The sequence below is a fragment of the Amborella trichopoda genome, chromosome 1 (assembly GCF_054954075.1).
Source record: "Amborella trichopoda isolate Santa Cruz 75 chromosome 1, AtrichopodaSantaCruz75HAP2 v2.0, whole genome shotgun sequence".
In the NCBI taxonomy this organism is placed as follows: Eukaryota; Viridiplantae; Streptophyta; class Magnoliopsida; order Amborellales; family Amborellaceae; genus Amborella; species Amborella trichopoda.
The window spans coordinates 16,116,778-16,127,246 of record NC_142336.1 but is presented as its reverse complement, the minus strand read 5'-3'; the positions used below and the strand labels follow the sequence as shown (position 1 = coordinate 16,127,246).

General features: G+C 36.7%; 1 long non-coding RNA gene across 1 annotated transcript; it reads left to right on the top strand.

Moving 5' to 3' along the window:
• Nucleotides 1-6,082: 6,082 nt before the first annotated feature.
• Nucleotides 6,083-10,055, top strand: LOC110006508 (uncharacterized). Its single transcript, XR_002279531.2, has 2 exons — nt 6,083-6,231; nt 9,415-10,055. It is a non-coding gene; the product is annotated as an uncharacterized LOC110006508 (long non-coding RNA).
• Nucleotides 10,056-10,469: the final 414 nt, after the last annotated feature.

Sequence of the window (10,469 nt, the reverse complement as noted above, 5' to 3'; positions counted from 1 at the left end):
GTAAACTCATAGACCTTACAAATGGTGGTGATTTGAGGCCAATTGGTTATTATTTTCTCAGTCAAAATCGTCTTTAAAAAGTATGTAGGTTCCCTGGAAAATCACAGTACACTAATGGCACATTCCAAAGACCACTCCATAACTTCAAACCCATACAAGATAACACATGAAACCTTTTCTATCTTAGGCTAGACTCACACAAGTATCATTCCACAAAATTTCATGATCCACAAGAGTGATAACAGTGCCCAACTTACCATGCAAAGAAGACCTAATTGATGGAAAACATAACCCACCATACATACTTAACGTCATACTTTGTTCATGGAAATTCATGCTTAAATCTCATACTTTCAATTTCATGCTCTTACAACTTGATGCAAGGAGGTAGAAATCCACTTACACAGCCAACAGTGGTTCCCCCCAATCTTTCTTCTACAGTCCTTCAACTCCAACAATGGCTGCTCCAAAGTGAGGGACTGAACTTCCTCAAACTTGTCTTAGAGAGAGAGAGAGAGATGTGGAGGATTGAAAAGTGAAGGACATGAGGAAGAGGGAAGGGCTTAAGTATCCCCTGTCGTAGGTGGCAGCCCAAGCTGACGGGTAGCAACCAACTCCCATGCAGTTGAACAAGTGACAAACACTTAATCAAGCATGGTAGTGCCGCAGCCGGCGCTACGCCCACAGCGATGTCCCTTGTTTACTCACGGTGTTGTATTCTTGCTATCGCACACACACTACCGTGCTCTCTCTATCGTCGCGCGCTCACTATCGCCACGCGCTCAGTATCATCGCGCACTCTCTATCTTCACGCGCTCACTATCGCCGCACACTCACTATCATCGCGCGCTCACTATCGTCGTGCACTTACTATCACTGCATGCTCACTATTGTCACAAACTCACTATCGCTGCTCGCTCACTATCGTCGCGCGCTCACTATCGTCGCGTGCTTTAGTTTGGGTCCTTACATCATCCTCCCCTTAAAAAGATTTTGTCCTCAAAATTATCAATCAAATAAATGGCGGTATATAGCCCGAATTTCATCTTCTCGCTCCCACGTTGATTCTTGCCTTGAATGACACTGTCATAAAATCCAGACTAGGGGAATCTCTTTGTTGGGAAAAACTTGGACCCTTCTATCTAGAATCTCAATTAGCTACTCAACATAAGTTAAGTCTTCCCTGATCGACATTGGTTCATACTTCAAGACATGGGACAGAGTGGGCTGATACTTTCTCAATAATGAAATACGGAAGACATCATGAATATTAGCCAACTCGGGTGGTAAGGACAGTCGATATGCTTCAACTTCGATTCTCTCTAATATTTCAAAGAGTCAGATGAATCGCGGACTTAGCTCCGCTTTCTTGTCGAATCTCATAATTCCCTTTATTGGTAACACTTTCAAAAAGACCCGATCACCTACTTCAAATTCAAGGTCCCTTCGACGATTATCGACATAACTCTTCTTCCAACTCTGAGCTGTTTTAAGTCTTTCTCGAATTAAGGTGATATTTTCTGATGTTACTTAAACAATTTTCGGCCCTAACAGTCTCCTTTCGCCGACTTCTTCCCAACACACTAACGATTTGCATTTTATCTCATACAGGACCTCAAAAGGTGTCATTTAAATACTGGCTTGGAAACTGTTGTTATATGAAAATTCTCTTAAAGGTAAGTGATTGTCCCAGTTTCCTTTAAAGTCTGTAACAACATATCTTCTAAGGTCTGAATGGTCCTTTTTGACTGTCCATCAGTCTGGGGGTGAAAAGAAGTACTAAAAGTGAGTCTTGTCCCCAAAACTAATTGTAGACTGCTCCAAAACATTGAAGTAAATATAGAGTCCCTGTCGGACACAATACTAACAGGTACTCCATGCAGCCTTACTATTTCCTTTACATACAACTGAGCCAGTTTGTCTAGGGAATAGGTAGTGCTTACCGGTAAGAAATATGCAGCCTTAGTTAATCAGTCCACGATAACCCAAACACTATCATGTCCAATGCTCGATCTTGACAAACTAGACACAAAGTCCATAGTGATGTGCTCCCACTGCCATTCAGGCAGAAGTAAGGGTTGCCCGGCAGGTCTTTGGTGCTCAACCTTTACTTGCTGACAGGTCAAACATTTAGAAACAAATTGTGCCACATTCCTCTTAATGTTATTCCACCAGAAAGTTTCCTTAAATCCTGATACATTTTTGTGCTTTATGGGTGCACAGTATAACAGGAGTGGTGTGCCTCTTCTAAAATGACTCTCTTTATATTTTCATCATTTGGAACGCATACTCATTCTTTAAATCTTAATAGATCGTCACTGCTGACAGAGAAATTATCATTTTTCATAAGTTGGGGGTCTATCTTTTGGGCTACCCTGATCTGTTAAAAGAGCTGAGGTTCTACTCTTATACTCGTAATTATTCCTAATATAGAATTGAACGGTAGTGTCGGGCACCACTCCACCGCATCTTCTCTCAGTTTCATCTCTCAGGTCATCAGATGTGTTACTGCTATCAAGCATTTTCGGCCTAAAGCGTCGGTTACTACATTTGTCTTGCTCCGTTGGTAAGCGATGGTGCAGTCATAATCATTCAGTAGGTTCATCCATCTCCTTTACCTCATATTCAACTCCTTCTAAGAAAATAAATACTTGAAGCTCTATGGTCTGTAAATATCTTAAAATGAGCCTCATAAAGATAGTGTCTCCAAACCTTCAAGGCAAAGATGACGACCTCAAGCTCTAAGTCATGAGTTGGGTAACTTTGCTCATACGACTTTAATTGTCTAGAGGCATAGGCTATAACTTTCATGTGCTGCATTAACACACACCCCAGTCCTTTATGAGAAGCATCAGTGTAGACCACAAAGCCTTCATTTCCTTCGGGCAAGGTTAGTATTGGGGTCGCAGTCAATCTCCTCTTTAATTCTTGAGAACTCTTCCCACAATCATCTAACCATATAAATTTCACTTCTTTCTGGTTTAGGCAAGTCATGGGAAGCGTTATTTTTTATAAGCCTTCTACAAAATGCCTATAGTATCTTGCCAGACCTAGAAAAATATGGACATCCGTCGCATTCGTTGGCTTTCCCCATTTTAGTATGGCTTCAATCTTACAAGGTTAACGACAACCCCGTTCTTCGAAACAATATGGCCAAGAAAGGTCATGCTTGGAAGCCAAAATTCACTTTTTCCCAAATGCCATTCATGCTCTTCTCGCTTCCTTGAGTACACCAGGATGTCATCCATAAAGACTACTACAAAGTCATCTAGGAAGGGTTCAAAAACTTTGTTCATCAAATCCACCTATATAGCCGATAATGATACCCTCCAATCTTTCTTCTACAGTCCTTCAACTCCAATAATGGCTACTCCAAAGTGAGGGAGTGAACTTTCCCAAACTTGTCTTAGAGAGAGAGAGAGAGAGAGAGAGATGTGGAGGAGTGAAAAGTGAAGGACGTGAGGAAGAGGTAAGGGCTTAAGTATCCCCTCAAGTGGCAGGTGGCACCTCAAGTGGCAGGTGGCAGCCTAAGCTGACGGGTGGCAACCAACTCCCATGCAGCTGGACAAGTGGAGAACACTTAATCCGGTGCCGCAATCGGTGTTACGCACACGGTGATGCCCCTTGTTCACTCGTGACGTTGCATTCTTGCTGCCGTGCTCTATCTATCGTCGTGCGTTCACTATCGCCACGGGCTTATTATCGCCGCGTACTCAAGTCTGGGTCCTTACAGTAAACTAAGGCTTTTGGGTGTCTAACTCTTGGCCTTGCTTGCTTATGGAAATCTGCTGAGTCTGTTAAACGTCATGGAGGAGGAAAGAAGAGTTAAATTGCGAGCAGTGAAAAAGAGTGGTGAGTTTTCAATGATATATCCCATCACCATGAGAAGTGAAACATAAATATGTTGATGGATCAATTCCAAGAGTTTATCCATCCCATGAGTTGCTTGATGTGCTGCATATACATCTTGTTTTGACGGATAGCAAACAATAAATCATGTACCGAGCAGACCTTACCACGACGATGAGGAAACAATAAATCTTGTACCGAGTAGACCTTACCACGACGGTGAGGAGGAAACTCCAATTCCAAAAAAGCATGAGAAAACTAAACATATCCTCTTTTTTTAATGAATATGTCACTTGAAATATTGGTGTCAACCAAATCGAACACATTCATGACTATTTTCCATAAAAGCTAATTTAACCAAATTGAACAACAAAGCGAGCATGAGAAAATAAAATCACATAAATAAAAGCCAATTTAACCAAAGTGAGCAACAAAGAGAGCATGAAAAAATAAAATGACATAAAAATCAGCATTATTAATCACGCATAAATAGAGAGAGGGAGGGAGGGAGAAAGAGAAACGAAGCACACCTTGTTGAGGTTGAGAGGGGCACATAAATCTAATAGCTTGAGAGATATCTATTTATAATACTTTTTTTTTTTTTGGTAATTCAATGGGGAAGAGCGACCCCTACCCGTTTTTTAAGTAGATTAAGAGTTAGCTTTTTGAAGGTATTAATGGGGTGATGTTAGCAATGTGGTGACTAGAGTGTGGTGACTAGACTTCTATTTATAAGACTTCTAAACCTAATTAGGATAGAAGTCCTAGCATGAGAGAGATATTCTAGGTGAGGATATAGTAAATATATATTTTCCGTAAAATATGTATGCAATGAGAGAGGTTATCATGCTTGGATGAAGAGTCCTCTCTCTTGCACGTACTCTCTCTCCTTAAATCTCTCGTAATATCATCTCTCTTGTGCATGTTCTCTCAAATAAATCCTACTAAAATATTGTATTAGGAGACTGCTCTTTCTCTACTCTCATCTCTCCTATAATTTATGTGTACTTTCTCTCTTTCCCTTTCTTCCTCTTCCCCAGTCTCTACCCTTAGATTATGGAAACAATATTAGATATGTATGCATATCTTTCTCTCTCTTGATTTGAGTTAGGGGTACCAGTTTTAGGAAGTTTGAAGCTATGCGCTTATATATATATATATATATATATATATATATATATATATATATACATTCCTTTCTTTATTTAGTCATATTCATGATCTACAAGCTAGAGATTATATATCCTTCAAAATTAGGTCCAAAAATCTATCTCAAAAATAGATTTATAAGAGAATACTCATTTCTAAATAGACTAAAAAATTGTGTTCAGAACAAAAAGTTGAAATGTCTATAGTCTTGATCAAACAATAATATAGAGTTTTTCCTTAAAAAGCCCAATATATGGGAAAAATTTTTCAATACGGTAAAACGAAGTCCTTTATGAAAACATTTCAAGAAAAATGAAAAAAAATATCCATTGGCCATTGGCTAATAAAGTTTTTAAGGACCGAATCCCGAATGGAAAAAGTTTATATAAGTACAAGGCTCTAAACAATCAAATTACAACGAATCTCAAAATTTCATTGAAAGAGGTTGCTTTAATGTCCAAAATCACTCAAATTGGTCATCTCAACAGCAAAGATGCACGTAACATGACAAAAGAATGGATTTCTAAGTCTTGAAAATAGGGGATCTTATCATTTATTTTTGGATTGTCAATTTTCAAGTTTTTTAAGTGTAGTAGATATGCTCAATCTTGCGCTTGAACTATACTATTTTTAGAAGGAAAAAGCTTATATAAAGTTGCAACCTTAAAATGTAGAACTACGGATGCACCTCAAAAATCCATTAGAAAAATTTATTTTAATGTTGAAAAACCTTGTGATTGGCCATCTCGACATCGAGATGTATGACAATGAAAATAAAAAGATTTTGAGTCTCAGAAATATTGTATCGTACAATATATTATCTACACCGTCTATTTTCATATATTATATATTATCGTACAAGATTTTCATATGTATCTACTTGATTTTAACTATTTTTAAAATTTAAAATTTATAATTAAATATAAAAATAGATTTTGATATAATCCTAAGATATTACGATAAATTTTGAAGGTACATCTTAGTTGGATTGTTTAAGGTTGTAACAAACCACGCCCTTTTTTAAATTCTAAATTTTATAGTTCGATATAAAAATAAATTTACAGCGACCACCAAAATTTTCGGTATTGAAGTCTTTGGACACTATTTAAAGGTGCGCCTTTGATGGTTTAGAGCCTCGGTCTTGTGCAACCGCACCCATACCGAATTAACCCTAAGTCTATCCCCAACGCGCTACAGCATACGGAGAACCCTACTCTCTAGCTCTGGACGCAGGTATGCTCATCCATCTGCCCCCCTCTCTCTTGGTCTTGGTCTTGGTCTCTTTGCTTCTCTCTCTACAATTTCTGATCATCCTCATTTTGTGTGTTTTCTCTCTCTGTACAATTTCTGAGACTGTATATATGGAAAATCAATACCCAACTTTAACAGGGTCAAGTTGGTTTTTCTACTCATTTAACTGATGTATCATTTACAGGTTTGTTGTCTAGTTTCTTAGTTTTCTCTTCAAATTTTCTTCATTTTTGTTATTTTTACCATGAACGGCACGTTTATATTGTTTATTTTAAGTTTTTTTTGCCTCTCTTGAGGTGCTGTTCATTTGCCTCGGTGCCATTTGTGCCGTTTGTTAATGTGTTTTTGAGGTGGAATTCGATCATGTTTTTGGTGTGATCTCGTTCTGGTTTTTCATGATCGGCTAACAGTTGGCGACCTCGTTTATATGTTATTCATCTGTTTATTGTTTAATTGCTTTTCTATTTCTGTAACTTTTTACATCTTAGGATTCTTCTACGTGCCATTTGTGTCGTTTGTTAATGTGTTTTTGAGGTGGAATTCGATCATGTTTTTGGTGTGATCTCGTTCTGGTTTTTTCATGATCGGCTAGCAGTTGGCGACCTCGTTCATATGTTATTCTTCTTTTTATTGTTTGATTGCTTTTCTATTTCTGTAAGTTTTCACATCATAGGATTCTTTTATGAATGTTTTATTCCATTTATCCATGATTTATTCATCATTAGAGCTCATTTTTCCTTATTCACTATTTTTTTAAAAAAAAAATCTGCTATGGATAAGTTGATCAGTCAATTATTTTGTTCCATAATTTTTGTCAATGAACTAGATGTGGGACCTATAGTGAGAGACTAGGATATAATGAGGTTAGGAGTTCTTAAGAGCGATGGTTTAGGATAAATCTGATATTGAAAGAAAGATTTGGGAATACGGGGTGTCCTATAACAGCTATTTTTGCTTCAAAGAATTTTGAATGATTTAGGTCCCATTTGGATGGCTTGAACAACTTTGACAAACCAAGGGAGTTATCTATATATCGGGGAAAAATATTTTTTTCCTGCAGTGTCAAGATGTGGTTGATGGTGTTTGTTGATAAGCGAGGTTACGACAAAAGTCCATCACCTTTGAATAGTAGAATGGACTAAGCTGGGCCGTTTTTACTTCTACATGGCTCGAGGAAAGCATGGTCGCTGTTCAAAATATTTGGTCAATCTAAATGGGGTCTTAGGGGATGGAGAAATCTCTTACCCAATCCAATAATATTGTTGGATACAATATGAAGTTTCCAAAACCTAAACCAAATTTTGATTTTTTAAATATTTTGTTAAGGTGTTTGATAATTAAAGTAGGAAAAGTTGAACAAGCATCAAGACAATTTGAAATATAAAAATATTATATTCTGAGGTATCCTGTAATATGTCAATAGAAGGTAGTAACTTGGTATATATCTATGGGTTTTAGATAAATTTTTCTCTTGTAATCAGTAGAGTTCTTTTTGTAAGTGTATGTAGTGAATACCTCTTGAAAAGCCCTTGAGGATCCATGATTTCTCTAAATCCAAATATGATGAAACTGTCAGTTTGGAGTGTTTGCACAATGACTGGGCTTGTGGATGTGGTTCTGTAAAAGCCTTATTCTCTAGAACAATTCTTGTTTAATCTAGCATCTGGACATGACCTGACCTGACCTGGGTTTTCTGCAATCGATGTATATTGAAGATTCCTGTTTTCCTTGAGGTTTCACCGGGAATCTACAATTGAAAATGTGCAGCTTGTGAAAGGATTAAGTGGTATGTTTAGTCACTGCATTAAAGTACTAGGATCAATTTCAATCCCATTAGAAGGAACAGGTGCAGTCTGTATGAACAAAGAAACTTACTACATCTCTTCAGAAATGAACTTGAAGGCACATCTATTGTATGTGTCATTATCTGAGCTCATTTTCTTCATAAAAACTTCAATAATTGTTGGTCCAGACTCATATGATGATTTGAATGAATGATATCTATCTAGTACATATCATTGCCTTATGATGTTGCTGTCATTTTTAACTTATGATTAAGATCATATTTCTTTCTGAGACAAAAGGCTAAGATCAAGTGTATGATCATGTTATTATTCACCTGCTTCTGACAAGGTTAGTTAGGTTGGCCTGCTAATGTTTTACTTATCCTACTTGTCCCTAATGTTACCTAATATGCCTTACTTTGAAAGCAAACTTGTGGATTCATCTTTTTTTCTTTTCTTTTTTTTCTGTTTATGAATGTTAAGACTTGTGGATTCATCTTTTAGTGGAATAATGTCATGAATTTTGACCTTGCAAGTCTTGTTTGTTAATCAATCATCTACTATCTCTCCTATTTGATATTATTAAATTGCTCATTGATGGAAATCACTAGTAACCATCAAGTCTGGTGTTTGGACCTTCAAATCCTACTGGTAGCATTTGATAAATTTTTAATTGGCTTAAGATTATGAACTCCTAAAAAGTTCTTGTCATTAGTGATGATGTTTGGGCATTGTCATGCCAGGCATCATGTACTATTGGATTTGGGTTTGTGCATTATTTGTTCTACTGTTAGTGTTATAGTATGATTTCTAACAAACACTTGTCGTGTGTCTTTGATGCAAGGATGGTTGGGTACTGCCAAAACGCAATGTTGTAAGAACTATATTTTTTTGGTTTTTATAGGGAAACTGATAATCTAAATTTGTTTGAAGCGAGAATTTTTTCCTCTCATTTTGAGAAATGCACAGGAAGCAAACTCCTTTTAATGTGTAGTAAAGTCTAAAAGTCTAACCCAAAATAATAAAACTAGGTTGCATTAGTATTCCAAATACAGCTACCTTCGATTTTATTGAATTTCTTAGAAAAATGAAAAGTCTAACCGAAAATAATAAAAAAAAAAATTTCTAGGTGGTTAAGGCCAAAATAGGCATTTTACTACCTGCTTGTGTGTATTTATTATCCAATCTATGCCATGTGTGTCTTGATGGCTTTGAAACATAGACAAATTGGAGATACAAGATTCGGCACCAATTATCTAGATATTTTCCCGTGGAAGAATGTGTAGAGTGTTACTTCGGTAGTTTGTATGAGGCTAGTTTTTGGAGTTCTTATCCTCTCCCCCACTGTTTCAGCTGAATTGCATTATGTAATTCCCAACAGGTACAACCATGTGGAGTTGATCTCCCTATCTCGGCCGGCCATTGAGCAGTTGTGAGCCATTGTTATTAACTGAGAAGCTACTATTGCAATCAGGGGACGAGGTGTTTAGCTGTTTGCATGCCAAATACGAGCTTACTGACATCCTAGGCTCAAAATTCATACCCCTCATCCGATTCTTTTATTTTACATGCCGAATCACATGCTCAAAGAAATCCTCAAATGCGAAGACTTGGAACGTGAAGGTATGGCCGAGCCTATCAGGGTGGTAAATTTGGAGACATCCCACAGTGGATTTCTTTGAGCTTGTGGTTCGACATGTATGGGAATCTCATCTTGGATGAGGGGATAAATTTTGAGCCTAAAGGGGATGAATTTTGAGCCTAGGCGGGCAGTTCGCATCAAATGTATTTCTCAAATCCATATTTGTCATTGACACCTTCACCTACGAGGAGCGCAATGGGTGGTCCAACGTCTTTAGCATCTGTCCAAATTTATGGAGGATGATAGGCGCGTGCTTCATTTGCGCTAGTGGTTTAAAAAATGGATCGGTGTATCGGATTGGTTGGATTAAGCTTAAATAAAATCCAAAACAATTATTACAATTCATTATAAATGTTTTTTTTTTAGAATCCAATAAGAAATGGGGGTGTTATATTATTAATTTTCATTTTATTCATCAATATGCGAATATTGATATGTTTTTTCTTCGTATGAATTTATGTTAACCATTAAATTTACATAATACAAATGAAAAATCGTAGGACTATCATGAATGAAGTATATAATCATACATGGATTACAATAAAGAATAGATTAAATCGATGAAAAAATGGTCACCAAAAGCTCGAATTGGTGGAAAATCTTTATCCGCTAAAAAAAACCCATATTACTACAACTTAATTAATTATAATCCAAAATTATTACAATCCAACTAACTATAATATTATATAATGAAATTGAAATTATTGGTTTACATTTTATAATTATTTTATTATACAAATAATAATAAATCCAAAATATCTTATAATATCATCTAATTTAAAATGTATTATTGA